The sequence below is a fragment of the Scyliorhinus torazame genome, chromosome 11 (assembly GCF_047496885.1).
Source record: "Scyliorhinus torazame isolate Kashiwa2021f chromosome 11, sScyTor2.1, whole genome shotgun sequence".
NCBI lineage: Eukaryota > Metazoa > Chordata > Chondrichthyes > Carcharhiniformes > Scyliorhinidae > Scyliorhinus > Scyliorhinus torazame.
In genome coordinates this window covers 9636967-9655276 of record NC_092717.1, presented here as the reverse complement: position 1 = coordinate 9655276, position 18310 = coordinate 9636967, and the positions used below count along the sequence as shown (strand labels likewise).

Below are 18310 nucleotides of genomic sequence, written 5' to 3'. Positions count from 1 at the left end.
AGAACAGAACATTGCACTTAATGTCTACCCAGCCCACTCGACTCTCCATGTGGACTGCTCCACCACCAGTGCGCCATGGTTGCAGTGTGCAGCAACTACAGGATGGACTCCAGCAAGTCATCAAGCTCACTTCGAAATCACCTCCCAGCCAAGCTAACTCTATCACCTACAAAGGACGATAGGATCATGCGACCACCATCAACTTGAACCCCCCCCCCCCCCCCCCCCCCCCCCCCCCAAGTCGCACAGCATCCTGACTTGGGCGTAGGCCCCATTCCCTCGCCGTTGATGGATGAAATGGGCGGTACGGTAGCACTGTTGCGTCACAGAGTTAGGGTTCCAGGTTCGATTCCCGGAGTGTGGCGACTAGGGGATTTTCACAGTAACCTCATTGCAGTGTTAATGTAAGCCTACTTGTGACACTAATAAAAGATTATTCAATTCTGGAATTTCCAAAATAACGACATAGTGGGACCAGCATTGGTCATCAAGACTGCATTCCGAGTTGTCCGGTTTCGCTAGAAACTGATCTCCACTGGTATCTCACCGACAGACCCGGCATTGAAATACACGGAAAAGAGTAGGAAACTGTATTATTTACCCACCAAACACAACAGAAAAAGATACGGCTGATCTATTCAAGTGAACAATTGACGGGTGACAAGCTTCAATTACTCTGGGAATGAAAATAAACTGACAAGTGTGGAATCTCATGCCTTCTTCATGTTTTAATTGTTGGAGATTCTAAGAATAAAAATAACTTTATTTCTGTTCCTCCCTTAATCCCATCTTTCTTTCCCACTCTTTATTTTGATTTCCATGTGCAATTTAACTATTACAATTTACACATCCTAGTTTAGACTCAAGTGTGGCTCGGTGAGCATTCTTCAGTCCGATCAGTTAAGGAGGCAAACAGTTGCTTGCCTTGCTCAGACAGGCCCCACGTCCCGTCGGGGGTGCAACACTGCATAGGGTTTCTAGTAATCAAGGTGCACTGCAAATACCCATAGAACATGCAAGAGTAATGAATGGCTAGTAACACCGACTGAATATACTATACTCTGTGGCTTGCAGGGCTCTGTGGAATTACACTACGAATTACTGCTGCTCAGGGTTTAAACATGTACGCATGCTTGTAATGCCTTTGGTGACTGTGCTTTAATAACTTGAACCTGAACCAACAGCATGAATCCTTCGGCAGATTGAAGATCCAATAAACTACAAGAATTTAAGCTTCCCATCTTGTTTTATATACATCAGCCTTTGCAGTAATATTGTAAATACAGGCCAGTTAATAAGAGACTGCAGCCAGTAGACATTAGGCAGTGTAATGTGTTGTGAAGAAAACAAATTACTTCAAATAACCAAAATAAGATGACCTAGCATAAATTACTTTTTTAAAAAATAAATATAAAGTCACTTACAATACCAATTGCTGTATCGTTAACTGTACATGTTCTTGTAAAGGTGACCTTAAATCATAATCAAATGTTCCTGATACCTCCTGATTGCAAGACATGCAGGATCGGACTTCTGTGAAAGAATGCCAACACATGGTAGCACAGTGGTTAGCACCGTTGCATCACATCGCCAGGGGCCCGGGTTCGGTTCCTGGCTTGGTTCAGTGTGGAGTCTGCAGGTTCTTCGCGCGTCTGCATGGGTTTCCCGAAAGTCATGCTGGTCAGGTAATTTGGACATTCTGAATTCTCCCTCCGGCGCCTGTCTGGGTACACAGAGGGAGAATTCAGAATTCCCAGCTGGTACGGGAATTGAACCCGCGCTGCTGGCCTTGTTCTGCATCACAAACCAGCTGTCTAGCCCACTGGTGCACACGGCTGTCATCGTGCTTCAGTGTGTACCCGAACAGGCACCGGAACATGGCGACCAGGGGAATTTCACAGTAACGTAATTTGCAGTGTTAATGTAAGCCTACTTGTGACAATAAAGATTATTATATTTTGTAAAGCTAATTGTTTTCTTAAACATCTTCAAATCTTAACTACTCACACTGTGCAAATCAGTTCTGTGACATACACATATCGGGGCACATTGATTGTCACTGATGCTCAAATGTGGAAAGTGATGGGGTAATTCCACACTGCATCGAGAACAATTGGGAATTAGAAACTGCATTTAACATTCGGCATGTTCGCGTCCACCATAAAAATTGCCCACTTCTGTAACAGCGTTTGGCATTTTCTTCCCAATTTCAATACGAATGATATTGTTGAATTCCCCCATCATCAACATCCTGGGGGTTATCAATGACCAGAACTGGACGAGTCAGGTAAATACTGCGGCAAGAAGAGCAGGTCAGGAGGCTGGGACTGCTGCAGCGAGTAACTCAATCCCTGACTCCCCAAAGCCTGTACGCCATGTACAAGGCACAAGTCTGGAGTGTGATGGAACTCTTCACTTGCCTGGATGAGCGCAGCTCCAACAACACTCAAGAAGCTCACCTGGGACAAAGCAGCCCTGCTTGATTGGCACCCCATCTGCCACCTTCTACATCCGCTCCCTCCACCACTGAAGCACGATGACAGCAGTGTGCACCAGTGGGCTAGACAGCTGGTTTACGAAGCAGAACAAGGCCAGCAGCGCGGGTTCAATTCCTGTACCAGCTGAGAATTCTGAATTCTCCCTCGGTGTACCCGAGCAGGCGCCGGAATGTGGCGACTAGGGGATTTTCACAGTAACTGCATTGCAGTGTTAATGTAAGCCTACTTGTGACAATAAAGATTATTTATTAATTTATCTACAAGATGCGCTGCAGCAACTTCCCAAGAGGGTCCTTCAGCAGCACTTTCTAAATCCAGACCCTCTACTAACTAGAAGGGACAAGGGCAGCAGATACACAGGACCACCACCACTTGGAAGTTCCCCGCCAAGCCACATATCATCCAGACTTGGGAATTATATCGGCGTTCCTTCACTGTCATTGGGTTCAAATCCTGGAACACCCTTCCGAACAGCACTGTGGGTTGTGCCTAAACCTCATGGTTCCAAGCTCACTACCACCTTCTCTAGAGCAATAAATAAGTGCTGGTCTAGAACGTGGGGTGTCCACATCCCATAAAAGAATCAAAACATGTTGGGCCTCAGTTGGGACAGTTTTAAGCAGTTACGGAGATAAACTGATAGAAATATAAAATTGGTGTAGATGGAGGAGAGAATTCACAGTCTGAAGTTTCACAGAATATTTCATAGAATTTACAGTGCAGAAGGAGGCCATTCGGCCCATCAAGCCTGCACCGGCTCTTGGAAAGAGCACCCTACCCAACCCCACACTTCCACCCTATCCCCATAACCCAGTAACCCAACCCAACACTAAGGGCAATTTTGGACACTATGGGCAATTTAGCATGGCCAATCCACCTAACCTGTACATCTTTGGACTGTGGGAGGAAACCGGAGCACCCGGAGGAAACCCACGCACACACGGGGAGGATATGCAGACTCCGCACAGACAGTGACCCAAGCCGGGAATCGAACCTGGGACCCTGGAGCTGTGAAGCAATTGTGCTATCCACAATACTACCGCGCTGCCCCTGATCATTGAAGTTGTTGAACAGGTGGCCTGCTGCAATGTTCCAGTGAAGCCCAGCGCAAACAGCACCTCACCTTCCGATTAGGCCCGTTACAGCCTTCCGGACTTAACATTGAGTTCACCAACTTCCGACTGTGAACTCTCTCCTCCAGCTTCACCCCATTTTATATTTCTGTCAATTTATTTTCATTTCTTCCACTGATCTGCTTTCCCCCTCACCATTGTCCCCCCTTCCCCTTACGTGGGCCATCTGTGCCCTGGTCCTAGTTGCCGTTTGACACACTGCTTACCTTTGTTCCGCCTTCAACACATTCTAATTTCTTATGTGCTACTATCAGCACCCAGATTTCTTTTATTTCCTTGTCTTTTCATGCACTTAATGATCCGTTGAGCAACTCTCAGAAAAATACTGTTCACTGTACCTTGGTACACATGACAACAAACAAAATCCAAATCCTTAATCACCCGCACTTACATTCCGGTCTTTCTGTCCACAACATCTTTGTCAGTCTCCACCTATCGCTGGCCCTCTATCGAGCACCCCTTTCCCCCCCCCCCCCACCCCCTCACCTCTTTTCCCCCCTCCCCCGCACCCCTTTCTCCCCCCCCCCCACACTCCCTCCCCCCACAACAATACAAAGCTGACCTTATTTCCAGTTCTCCCCAGCTTTGACAAAGAGCCATCAAGACTCGAAACATTAGCTCCCTTCGCCCCCCACAGATGCTGCGAGACCAGCTGAGATTGTCCAGCATTCTGCGCTTTTGTTTCAGATGCCAGCATCCGCAGTAATTTGCTTTAAACCTCTACACCATTGTTTGCCATGCCTTCAGCTGCCTGGGCCCAAGGCTCCGAGTCTCCCTCCCGAAACTCACTCCACCTGCGTCTCCTTAAAACTTCCTCTTTGACCAAACGTTGTGTCATTTGTGCAAGTATCTCCTTGCATGTTGCGGCGTAAAATTACATTTGACGATGATCCTGGGACCTTTTACGATGTTAAAGGTGCTACGTAAATGCAAGCTGTTGCTGCCTCATTACAGAAAATAACTTAACACTTGCAATGTGCCAACCCAGACTTTCAAGTGTAATGCCTCTTACCAGGTTTATTCATTCATTCAAGGTCCACAGGCTTTGGCACAGCGATGTATCTGCTATGAGGTTGATTTCCACTCCAGAGTGCTGAACTACAGACTCTGCTTCCTCAGCACCGTACTGGACCTTGCTATGGGCAGCTCAGCTGTTGCATGCATAGAAACAAACAGTGGGGACCAAGATGGTCTGTTTAGCACAGGGCTAAATCGCTGGCTTTGAAAGCAGACCAAGGCAGGCCAGCAATTCCCATACCAGCCTCCCCGAACAGGCGCCGGAATGTGGCGACTAGGGGCTTTTCACAGTAACTTCATTTGAAGCCTACTTGTGACAATAAGCGATTTTCATTTCATTTTTCATTTTCATGTGCAGGCTAGGTGGATTGGCCATGATAAATTGCCCTAAGTGTCCAAAAAGGTTAGGTGGGGTGACGGGGATGGAGTGGGCTTAAGTGGGGTGCTCTTTCCAAGGAAGATGCAGACTCGATGAGCTGAATGGCCTCCTTCAGCACTAAATTCTATGATTCTAGAACGTTCTCCCACTGTCTGCGTGGGTTTCCTCCGGTTTTCTCCCACAGTCCAAAGATGTGCAGGTTAGGTGGATTGGCCATGATAAATTACCCTTAGTGATAAAAAAAGGTTGGGTTGGGTTACGGGGATAGGGTGGAGGGCGTGGGCCTAAGTGGGGTGCTCTTTCCAGGGGCTGGTGCCGACTCGATGGGCCGAATGGTCTCCTGCTGCACTGTAAATCCTATGAAATTCTATGAACACGGAAATGTGTCGCCTGTTATAGACGTTACACATTGCGATATTCTCAACAAGGCTGGCTGATTCCACTCAACTAACAGCAGGCAATAATTTATTTGTAGATTTGCGAAGTTGAAAAGCACAGCCAATCTAGAGTTTGGAAGAGTACGAATGTTTGCCCTCCAGCATTAGAATTTTTGATGGTTATTTTTGTCAGATTCCTACTCGGTGATGAGCTCCTACTTACGAACACATGAGTCAAAGGCAGGTGTACACCGTTTGGTTCGTCGGGCCTACTCAATAAGATCATGGCTGATCGGAATGTGGGCTCAATTCTCATCCTTCCTACCCCCAAGACTCCATTCTCAATCAAGAACCTATCTCAGCCTTGAACAAGTCTGCACTGCTCTCTGACAAAGAGAGAGTTCCACAGACTTTGAGATCCTCAGAAGAAAGTTCTCCTCATTTCCGTCTTGAATGGGAGACCGTTTATTTTTACACTGTGACCTAAAGGGGAAACATCCTGTCTGTTTCCACTCCGTCAAGTCCCCTCAGAATCTTGTGTTTCAATAAGATCGCCTCTCAATCTTCTGAACTCCAATGGATACAGGCTCAACCTGTCCAATCTTTCCTCATACAATAGCACCCCCTCCCCAAACCCTGGCATCAGTCAAGTGAACCTTCGCCGGATTGCTTCTTTTAAAAATAAAAGTTTAAAGTACCCAATTACTTTTTTTTCCAATTAAGGGGCAATTTAGCGTTGGCCAATCCACATAACCTGCACAACTTTGGGTTGTGGGGGCGAGACTCACACAGACACGGGGAGAATGTGTAAACTCCACACAGACAGCGACCCTCCGAACTGCTTCTAATGCAATTATACCCTCTTAAATGGGCGGTACGTTGCATAGTGGCTAGCACCATTGCTTCACAATGCCAGAGGCCCAGGTTTGATTTTCTAATACTATTAAACTAATAATAATAATAATCATTATTATTGGTGTGACAAGTAGGCTCACATCAACACTGCAATGAAGTTACTGTGAAAAGCCCCTAGTCGCCACACTCTGGCGCCGGTTCGGGTCTGAGGGGGAATTCAGAATGTCCAATTCACCTAACAAGCACGTCTTTCGGGACTTGTTGGAGGAAACCGGAGCACCCGGAGGAAACGCACGCAGACACGGGGAGAACGTGCAGACTCCGCACAGAGAGTGACCCAAGCCGGGAATCGAACCTGGGACCCTGGTGCTGTGAAGCCACAGTGCTAACAGCCACAGTGTTACCGTGTCACCCATAATAAACATTATTATTATACCTCTTAAATAAGGAAACCATAACTCAACTCCAGATGCAGTCTCAGCAATAATACCCTGTACAGCTGTAGCAAAACATCCCTGCTTTATATTCCTTTCCCATTGCAGAAAATGACAACATTCAATTTGCCTTCCTAGATTGCTGTCCTGGTCTCTTATTTCAGAAGTGTTTTTATCTCCAGTGAGTAAATTGTTATCCATTCCAAGTGAAAACGATGGTGGATGGCAATATCCATTGTACAATATATAAAATTCTCAACGCTCATATGAATGAGCTTTATTGCTCTTACTCTCCCAACCGGGGACAACGATGCAGTTACTGGGGATCCCCTTCCACAGGATGGATTTAAGAAAGAGAAAATGTGTTGACAAACAGCTCTTAGCCAGTTGGTTTCACCCTGTAACCTTCAGAATATGGACCGAAGCATATACCTCAATACCCTCATCAGCTCTTAAGCTAAGCAAACCGACTCCAAGATCGGAGGGAAATGATTCTCAAACTCACACACAAGCCATAGTTTAAAGATAAAGAGGCCTCCCATTTACGATAAAGGCGAGGTGGATTTTTTTCTTTGCAATTCTCTTCCTCAGGACAGTGGAGGCTGGTTTATTAAATTTATTCCAGGCTGAGTTAGACAGGTTTTCGATTGACAAGGGAGTCGAGGGCTATGGGGAACAGGCCAGAAACTGGTGCTAAGGCCACAGCCAGATAAGCCATGATCATATTGAATGAAAGAGTAGGCTTGATGGGCCGAATGGTCTACTCTTGCTCCTATTTCTTATGAAATGCATGAAATGAAAATAAATCAAGCACGCTCCCAAATAATTTTTGCAAGGCTCGTAATACAAATTTCAATAACCTACAAGGCTCTTCCACATAATCAACTAATTTATAATTGAACATTATACACCGATCCCATTATGACCACGGTGACATATTAACCAGGACAATGGATGGAATCATTGAATACAATATCCAAAACGCTTGAAATCATTCAGAAAATTCCATGTAATGGAAACAGAATTTGATGGGCAGCACTTGCTGAACGATCCTGAGTGAGCGAATCGCTACACGAACAACAAATTTCTACAACTCATGACATGGCTAATTTACAGTTGCTAGAAGTGTAATACATTGATAGGCAGAGATCCATTCTATGCAACAACAAAAAATTTCCAAGCCTTGTGCCTTTTTTGTGAATTACCCAGGAGCTTGAGCAGCCTATAGTTCCCTGTTGCTTTCTTCATGGCAATGCCAGAGAGTCAACTTGCCAACAATCAGCACCTTTTTTCCCCCGTAATATAAATTGTTGTTAATAATTGCAGCGAAACTGGCCCTAAATTATATTTATGCAATGGGAAATTTCTGGATTAGAAATAAAAATATATATAATTTTTTACAAATTTCCAATTAAGGGGCAATTTAATGTGGCCAATCCACCTACCCTGCACATATTTGTGTTGCAGGGGTAAGACCTACACAGACACGGGGAGAATGTGCAAACTGCACGTGGACAGTGACACGGGGCCAGGATCAAACCCAGGTCCCCAGTGCCGTGAGGCAGCAGTGCTAGCTATTGTGCCACCGTGCCGCCCTTAAAATACCAGTTTTAAAGTATATATTATAGTTTATGATATTTTCTTAAAAATCAATTTAGAGTACCCAATTCATTTTTGCCAACTAAGGGGCAATTTAGCGTGGCCAATCCACCTACCCTGCACACCTTTGGGTTGTGGGGGCGAAACCCACGCAAACACGGGGAGAATGTGCAAACTCCACATGTACAGTGACCCAGGGTCGGGATTTAACCAGGAACCTCGGCGCCGTGAGGCAGCAGTGCTAACCACTGCGCCACCGTGCTGAGATTTTGTTTATGATATTTTAGCTTCTATCTTAATCCAATCACAATTATTTATTTCGTTCTCTGAAAATGTGACAGGATAATCAGTGGTTTTAAATTTCAGGTTTGCAGTCTGTGAGAATACTTCAATGTGATTAGCTGCTTACCCTGTTTGATGACGTCACTGCTGATACATGCCTGGAGATCCCCTCGGCCTGGGCGCCAGATTCAAATCCAAACCATGAAGTTGAGAAACTCAGGCCACAGAGATTGCAAGATCCTCGCGGGAACCTTTGTTCGAAGTCAGCGGCGAGTTGCAATCCTTCGTCACCGACTGTGAAACCCAGCCCCACGTCGTTAGGACTGGAGGTGAAGGGGGAAAATAAAATTGGTGAGCTTCCTCGATGGCTTCAATAGGTAATGGTGGGCCATAAAGGCTCGGCCCAAAGTAGGCCCTGGGTTTCCTCTGGCCCCAGGACAAACTAAATGAAAATGTGTGGCAGAAGCACTGCAGATAGCCTGGCAGGAGGGGGGGGGGGGGTCCCGACTCTTTCGTCAATGGAAACAGAAAGCGCTGATTTAAAGGTGCCACGGGCGAAATGAGGGAAATCATCTTTTTAAAAACGCAGTGAGTGGTTTCGATCCGGAAGGCACTGCCCAAGGGCGCAATCGAGGCCGACTCAATTGTTACTTTCAACGGGAAATTGGATGATTATCTGAAGCGCAAACATTTGAAGAATTATGGAAAAAGTGCAGGGGGGAAGAGGGACTCGTCAACTTGCTCTTGCAGGCAGTTAGCACAGACACAATGGGAAATGGCCTCCTTTAATGCTGTAACCACTCTATGATTCAATGATGCCCCAGCAAGGGGTAAATAACGTTGGGTCAGGAAGAGGAGAGAGAAGACCTGTTGAAAAGTTCAAAGGAAAGGCTGGTGGGATTAAATAAACTGTGAAACATCTTCATTTGCGAATATCAGGTTTCTAAAAACGTCCCGTCTCCACACCAGCCAACACAGTACTGGAAACAGTTGAATCTTAAGAGTCCCGTACACTCAACAGCCTGCACTCCAGGTTAATTAAAGCGTCACCTAGCAGTAACAGGAAGATCGATAATGGGTGCATGAATATGATCAGCATGGAAAAGGTGGCACGGTAGCACAGTGGTTAGCGCTGTTGCTTCACAGTGCCAGGGTCCCAGGTTCGATTCCCAGCTTGGGTCACTGTCTGTGCGGAGTCTGCACGTTCTCCTCGTGTCTGCGTGGGTTTCCTCCGGGTGCTCCGGTTTCCTCCCACAAGTCCCGAATGACGTGCTGTTAGGTGAATTGGACATTCTGAATTCGCCCTCAGTGTACCCGAACAGGCGCCGGAATGTGGCGACTAGGGGCTTTTCACAGTAACTTCATTGCAGTGTTAACGTAAACCTACTTGTGACAATAATAAAGATTATGATTAATAAAAATAATCGTGAATGTGAGCTGAAGAGAGGAAAGGAATTAAGAGGGGGGGGGGGCGAGAAAAAGCTATCAAAAAGAAACACTTGCAATCACAGCTGGGACTGTCTTGTACCTGGAGCAGCCTCGCGTTGCTGTTTGATGTTCCCATCTTGTTTGATCTTTCCCATTTTAATGAGACTGCTCCAGTGGGTCGGAGTGGGGGATGGTGTTCTGGGGAGTGGGGACATGAGGTCGGGGAAACAATGGGAGTGAGACAAGTGGGGGTCGGAGGGGTCACCGGGCTAGCAGATTGGCTAGTCAAGGGAGTCAGGTGGGGGGGGGGGGGGATACAGCCAGTAGATGGCAGGGGTGGGGCTATCGGGGGATGTTGCTGGGGAGGGGGGGGGGGGGGGGGGGGAGGGGAGAGTGAGTTATTCTGCTGAATGGGAGGGGTCTGAAGTAGGTAATGGAGAGGAGGTCGGTGGTGGAGGCGGCCAAGAGCGGTGCATGGGCCGGGGGCGGGCCCAAGAGAGGTTATGGCTGACCGGTGTTTGGGGGGGGGGGGGCCCAACCAGGCTGATCACCTGGAATGTCAGAGGACTAAATGGGCCAGTCAAAAGGGCACGCGTGTTTGCGCACTTACGGGCTCTGAAGGCGGACGTAATTATGTTGCAGGCGACACATCTGAAAGTGTCTGACCAGACTAGGCTAAGGAAGGGCTGGATCAGCCAGGTCTTCCCCACGGGCTTGGACGTCCAGGGGGGTAGCAATTATGATCAATAAGCGGGATAAATTTGAGGCGGAGGGCGTAATCGCAGACGGCGGGGGCAAATTCCTTATGGTAAGGGGCAAGCCGAAGGGGAGGAGAGTGGTGCTGGTGAACATATATGCGCCGAACTGGGACAACGCTGACTTTATTAGAAGAGTGCTGGAGAAGATCCCAGACCTAGACTCACGCAAGTTGATGATGGGGGGACCGGGGGGGGGGCACATTAATACGGTCCTCGACCAGGGGCTAGACCGGTCATGTCCCAGAACGGGTAGGCTCCCAGCAATAGCAAGGGAGCTGACAGGGTTCATGGAGCAAATGGGGGCAGTGGCCCCATGGAGAGCCAGACAGCCAACGGGAAGGGGCTACTAGTATGTTCATAAAGTATACTCTAGGATTGATTTCTTTATCTTGAGCAGGGACTGTGTAGGGAAGGAAAAGATACGGAATAGTCGGCAATCACTATCTCGGACCATGCCCCGCACTGGGTGGACCTGCAGGTCGGGGGGGGGGGGGGGCGAATTACCAACGCCCGCAACGGAGGTTAGACGTAAGACTGTTGTCGGAGGAGGGGATATGTGAGAGACTTCGGAGGTGTACGCAAAATTACTTGCAGGTGAACGATACGGGGGAGGTTTCAGCAGCGACCCTGTGGGAGGCGCTGAAGGCAGTAGTGAGGGGGGAGCTGATCTCAATTCGGGTTCACAGGGTCAGGGCGGACAGAGCAGAAATGGATAGGTTGGTTAAGGAGATTCACCGGATAGACGAGGAGCATGCGGGGTCCCCGGGGGAGGACCTACTCAGGGAGAGACGGAGATTGCAGGCGGAACTGGGGGTGCTATCCACGAGTAGGGCCGTGGAACAACTTAGGAAGGCGAGGGAAGTGGTGTATGAGCATGGGGAGAAGGCCAGCAGATTGCTAGCGCAGCAACTCAGGAAGAGGGAGGCGGCCAGGGAAATAAGTAGAGTGGTTGATGGGGAGGAGAGCAGAGTGGAGGACCCGGCAGGACTGAATAAGGTATTTCGGGACTTCGATAGTGAGCTGTACACTTCAGAACCCCCGGAAGAGCCAGAGGAGATGAAATGGTTCCTGGATAGACTAACCTTCCCAAAAGTAGGCGGGGGACTAGTTGACGGGCTGGGGGCCCCGATTAGAGCGGAGTAGGTACTGGGGGATCTAAAGGCCATGCAGTCGGGGAAAGTCCCGGGACCGGATGGATACCCAGTAGAGTTTTACAAGAAGTTCTCGGAGATAATGGGACCGGTCCTGACTAGGATTTTTAATGAGGCGAGGGACAGAGGGACCCTGCCTCCGACGACATCGCAAGCCACCATCTCGCTGATATTAAAGCGGGACAAGGACCCGGAATCCTGAGGGTCATAGAGGCCAATCTCCCATGATAAGGAAGTGGATGGTGGGTACGGGGTCTCTCTGGGAGCGGGTGGAGGCGGCTTCCTGCAGGGGCACCAGTTTGGCAGCCCTGGTCACGGCTCCCCTACCGCTGTCGCCGGCCAGGTACTCCACCAACCCGGTAGTGGGGGCGGCCCTGCGGATTTGGGGCCAGTGGAGGTGGGTGCGTTGGTCTGGGCTCCAATTTGTGATAACCATCGATTCGCCCCGGGAACATGGATGGAGGGTTTCGAACATGGCGTTGGCGGGGGTGAGGAGGGTGGGCGATATGTTCCTGGAGGGGAGCTTTGCGAGTTTGAGGGAGTTGGAGGAGAAAGCTGGGCTGGAAAGGGGAAATGACTTTAGGTACTTACAGGTGCGGGGCTTTGTATGCAGACAGATCCCATCCTTCCCACCCCTCCCGCCAATAGGGATCCAGGACAGAATAGTCTCTAGAGGAGAAGGAGGAGAGGGTAGAGACTCGGATATCTACAAGGTGCTCATGAAGGGGGAAGAGTCCCAGAGGAGGAACTGAAACTCAAATGGGAGGAGGAGCTCGGCGGGGAGATGGAGGACGGGCTGTGGGCGGAAGCTCTGAGTAGGGTAAACTCAACCGCAACATGTGCCAGGCTCAGCCTGATTCAGTTTAAGGTCGTTCACCGGGCCCACATGAGGGTGGCTCGGATGAGCAAATTCTTTGGGGTAGAGGACAAGTGCGCGAGATGCGCGGGAGGCCCAGCGAACCACGTTCACATGTTTTGGGCATGTCCTAAGCATGGGGGTACTGGGAGGAATTTGCGGGGATCATGTCCCGGGTGCTGAAAACAAGAGGGGTGGTGATGAGTCCAGAGGTGGGAATTTTCGGGGTTTTGGAAGACCCGGGAGTCCAGGGGGAGAAAGAGGCAGATGTTCTGGCCTTTGCTTCCCTAATAGCCTGGCAGCGAATACTGCTGGCCTGGAGGGACTCAAAACCCCCGAAGACCGAACTATGGCTTTCGGACATGTCAAGTTTTCTGGGTATGGAAAAAAATCAAGTTCGCCTTGAGGGGATCTGTACTGGGGTTCACCCGAAGGTGGCACCATTCATCGACTTCTTCGCGGGAGAGTGAACGTCAGCAAGGGGGGAGGGGGAGATTCAAGTAGAGTAGGAGGGATAAATAGGCGGGTAGTATCCATGGGAGAGGAGCGGGTATGTGCATTATGGTTTGGTTGAAGTGTTGGTTTTCCGTTGATGTTTGCATATTTCTGTAATCTGTAACTGTTTACAATGCCAAAAAATACCTCAATAAAATTGTTTGTTTAAAAAAAAAGGAACACTTGCAATGGAGACGAGGCAAAATCTTTTCCGTCAGAGGGTCAAGAGGTCAAGGGTCTTTGCTTCCACCACCTTTCCAGGAACTGAGTTTGAGTCTTTGACCATTTTCTAAGGCGGAGATAGATAGGTTCCTGGTAAGGGGGTGTGAAAGGTTATCAGGAGGGGGCAGGTTGCAGATTTGAGGTTACTATCGGATTAGTCGTGATCTTATTGAATGGTGGGGCAGACTCGAGGAGATGAATGGTTTACTCCTGCTCCTTGTTTGCATGTACCTATGCTCTGTAGCAGCTTTCATGAACTCCGCGCGTCCCAAATAACCTTCAAGCACTTTTGAAGTGTTATAATGCAGGATCCTTGACAGCCAATTTCTGCGCAGCAAGATCCCACAAACAGCAATGTGATTTTGGTGACACCGGAGAGAACTCCCCGGCCCTTCTTCAAAATAGTGCCATTGGATCCTTTTTTATCCAAATTAATTCTTTCATGGGATGTGGCGGCAGAGCAAGCATCTGCTGCCCATCACGAATTGTCCTTGAATGGAGTGGCTTGTTCGACCATCTCAGCATTGCCGTTGGTCTGGAATCACAGGTAGGCCCAGACCAGGTAAGGACAGCAGGTTCGTGAAGCAGGTGGCTTTTTTTTTTCCACAACTGTCGATGATAGTTTCATGGTCGCCATTATTGAGATTATCTTTATTATTTCAGGTTTTATTAACTGAATTTAAAGCCCACCAGCTCCCGTGGTGGGATTTGAAGCCATGTCTCGAGCATTAGCCTGGGCCTCTGGATTACATAGAACATGCAGGAGGCGGCGATTCGGCCCATCGAGTCTGCACCGAACCAGTTAAGCCCTCACTTCCACCCTATCCCAGTTATCCAATAACCCCACCTAACCTTTTATGGTCACTAAGGGCAATTTAGCGTGGCCAATTCACCTAACCTGCACGGCTTTGGACTGTGGGAGGAAACCGGAGCACCCGGAGGAAACCCACGCAGCCAAGGGAAGAATGTGCAGACTCCGCACAGAGAGTGACCCAGCGGGGAATCGAACCTGGGATCCTGGTGCTGTGAAGCCACAGTGCTAGCCACTTGTGCTAACGTGCCGCCCAGCGACATTACCACTACATCACCATCTTTTGCATCCACCCAAGAGGACACTCCAAAGTCTCATCGGAAAGGAGGCATCTCCCTCAGTGCAGCACATTTAAGAGTTTCAGTGTTGACATATCTTCAAGCCCCGAAACAAACTCACAACTTTCTGACTCATAGGCAAGAGAGTGGTAGCCAGTAAACCACGGGTGACACTGATTAAACAAAAACAACCTTTATAATAAAACAGTTGTTTTACATATAGATGTGAGGATAAGGAAACAAAGGAAGTATCTCAAATGGCAACATTGCTCACTGTTATGTTTAACTGAAATCTTAGTGACACCCTTGCACACTTCCACCTCCGATTGACCGTGAATGTTCTACCTTGTGCAAACTGGATGTTATCCAAACTTCTGCTGCCCATTGCCCCAACCCATATCACTTCCAGCTCAACTCTGTTCTTGCTAACCTACACGGGCTCTTGGTTAAGCAAGGCCTCCATGTTAAAGTTGTTACCCTGGCTTCCAAATTCCTCCATGATCTCCCCTGCCACCAGGTTCAAAGGGCCGAATGGCCTACTCCTGCTCCCAAGTCCTTTGTCCCACTTTTCCTATAATGCTTTGAGCCCGGAGTCAACTTTAAAAAAAAGGCCTTCAAAGCGTCTGGAGGCATTTCATTACCTGAAAGAAGCTACACCAATACAGGCTGCTGCAGTGGGTGTTCTTGGTAACTGGTAAGTAGGGCAGATATTGGTAGAATCATAAAATCCCTACAGTGCAGGAGGCCATTCGGCCCATAGAGTCAGCACCGGTCCTCTTGAAAGAGCACTTCACCCAAGCTCACTCCCCCACCCTATCCCATCAACTCCTTAATCTAACCTACACATCCTTTTGGATACTAAGGGACAATTTATCATGGCCAGTCCACCTAACCTGCACATCTTTGGACTGTGGGAGGAAACCGGAGCACCTGGAGGAAACCCACGCAGACACGGGGAGAATGTGCAGACTCCACACAGACAGTGACCCAAGGCCGAGTCCCTGGCGCTGTGAGGCAGCAGTGCTAACCACTGTGCCATCGTGCCGCCCAAATTGTCAAAGAATAAAGCAACTACAGTACATAGCTGTTTCGCAGATGCCAAAACATGCAACGTACTCGAGAATCACCTACGTACTCGAGAATCACCTACTGCAAAATCATGTAAATCAATTCTATACATCCCCATTTTGAGACAGAATCAAAAAGATACGAAAAATAATTTTTAAAAGAAATTTCGCCGAGGCATCTAACTCACACAGTTTTACAATGAAAATTTCATTTGCACCATTTAAAAACAAAAGATCAGCAACCTGAACTTGGGCGAGAAACATTCAATTCGGAAAAACACAAATGTCAAAAAGCAATCATTGAACAAGCACATTTAGGTTTCAACGTGCACAGCAATAACCAGAAGTTACGGTTCTTAGACTTAAGGAAATCCATATTCTGAAATATTGCCAAAGTGCAAAAATTTCAAATATTGGCCACTAAAATTGCAAATAGGTTTACTCACAACTAGCTCAGATTCGGTGCCTTTAAACTTCTGCCCAACGCTGGATTTAGAGTACAACTTTATCCTTTATTTATACATTATTTAGTTTGTCAAGGACCATTAATTCCTAACCTTAGGAGTGGAAGGAAGCCTAAATCTAACATGACAAAAACCATCTTTACCTACTTGAATGGAATACTTTGGACTAGAATGGCAGGATTAGATACACTATACAGTGAGACTTGCAGCCAAAATTAAATGAACCACGAAAAAAATCCACTAGTCAGGTCAAGGCTTGCAAAGATGACTATTAAGTGACAAATACTGACACTGATTGACAACAAAAAGCCTTAAGGTTGGTTCCCTGCCAAGACGTGTACAAAACCAACCATTTTTAAAACAAAATTCTAACTCCGTAGAGACACAGTCCAGTTGCAAATCAAAAAAGATAGCTTACAGATGAACATTGCTCAAAAGACTAACCTATTCTGCTACTTTTCAGTCTTGAGTTCAAAAAGGGGTTGCTTTTCGGATTGTGTCCTGTTACAAGTGTGAGGTTTGTAGGGTTACGATGTTTTAGGACTGTCACTTTCGGTTTGTAAGTGTTATAATCGGAGGCTGTATCTTTAAATGTAGGTTGACGAAAGGAGTCGTGCGACTCGAGCTAGAAATCTGTCTGACAGTAAACCTGGGCGAGCTGATGGTTAGATCAAAAGGAGAGTCACATTGTGTTATTGAAAGGGAGGTGCCAAATGTTAACACCTGGGGACAATGACAGCTGCTTCTAAATCCACCATGAGAAGACCCAAAGTCTCCACACACAAAAAACACACGCAAGGTGTCACCGGGCTCAGGGTGTAAACAACTGGACTGGAACCTTTTGTTTCTGGTCTGGAGAGCTGTGGCGTTCAGAGATAGTTGATTAACATTTCTACTTGGATACAAGGCTAGTGTGTTTCCCGTTGCCATGGAGAGGAGGGCAGAGGGAACCATCCGGAGATCAGGTTGCACGCTTTACTGTAAACCCAGGGATATCACAGACGGGCAAGTTGCAGTTTTTGGTCTTTGCACACTGCAGCCGGCTGGTGGTCGGGGAGTAAAAGGATGAACGTGAATGTGTGTGCCCCCCCCCCCCCCAGGCCAGAGAAAATGCTGGCTCTATCGTTCACCATTTGGAAGGTGGGTGGGTGGGAGCTCGCATGCAGTTTGAAGACCACATTTGTGAGGAGTTAAAAGCAAGGTTGGAGGGTTAAGCTACATGTAGTTTGAGTGAGAATTCTCAGGGAAAACTCGCAATGTGGGAGACAGTATTGGGAAAGGAAAAGAAGAGAAGTAAACCCTTGGGAACTGCTACTTAAAGAACCTATTAATGTAACAGTATTAGGGCTTTTGGCTATCATTGAAAGCAGGAACGGGCAAATTCTGTTTGGCAGTTTAAAGTATAAATTGCTCACAGAAAGTTAATAGTGTTTAATTTATAGTGTTTACCTGATCAATTTCAAGTTCCTAACTTAGAACTACATCGCTATTTCTTTACTGTCGCTAGCTCAAAATTCTGGAGCTCCCTCTCTAACAGCACTGTGGATGTATCTACACCACACAGATGGCAACAAATCAATGCGTTTCACCACCATCTTCTTGAGGGCAATAAATGCTGGCCTTGGCAGAGATGTGAATGAAAATCCTATGCGTATCCATATATTGATATTCAACCAAATGCAACACATTCGCATGCTTATACTGTGGCCGTCGATTCAGAGAAACTTGCCTCGTCATGTAAACATTCTTGTTCTTTCTGCCTCAAATATTCATCTACAAAAACGTTTATAAACGTTCAGCCCCAAGCCGCGCGGTTTATAGCTCGTGCAGTCCATAAGACGTTTAGCAAACATGAACCGACTTTGACCCAAGATTCTGTAGTAATAGTGACAATGAAACTCTCAGCACTATTATTCCTGTGAAACTAACAACTGGAATCCACATATACAGTTAAAAATGCAGAAATCCAGAATATAATAATAATCTATAATAATCTTCATTAGTGTCACAAGTAGGTTTACATTAACTCTGCAACGAAGTTACTGTGAAAATCCCCCAGTCGCCACATTCCGGCGCCTGTTCGGGTACACAGAATTCAGGATGTCCAATTCACCTAACAAGCACGTCTTTCGGGACTTGTGGGAGGAAACCGGAGCACCCGGAGGAAATCCACGCAGACACGGGGAGAGCATGCAGACTCCGTACA

General features: G+C 47.5%; 1 protein-coding gene across 3 annotated transcripts in view; it reads right to left on the bottom strand.

Annotated features, from left to right (window-relative positions):
* The window catches only part of LOC140385100 (zinc fingers and homeoboxes protein 2-like), a 56256-nt gene extending 47362 nt beyond the window's left edge, over positions 1 to 8894 (bottom strand). For 2 of the 3 annotated variants that reach the window (XM_072466919.1, XM_072466921.1), the window contains exon 1: positions 8702 to 8894. The gene's annotated coding sequence lies outside the window, so the exon portion shown is untranslated. Of the gene's footprint in view, positions 1 to 1424; positions 1534 to 8701 lie in introns of all 3 variants that reach the window. The other variant, XM_072466920.1, reaches the window with a different exon arrangement.
* Positions 8895 to 18310: the final 9416 nt, after the last annotated feature.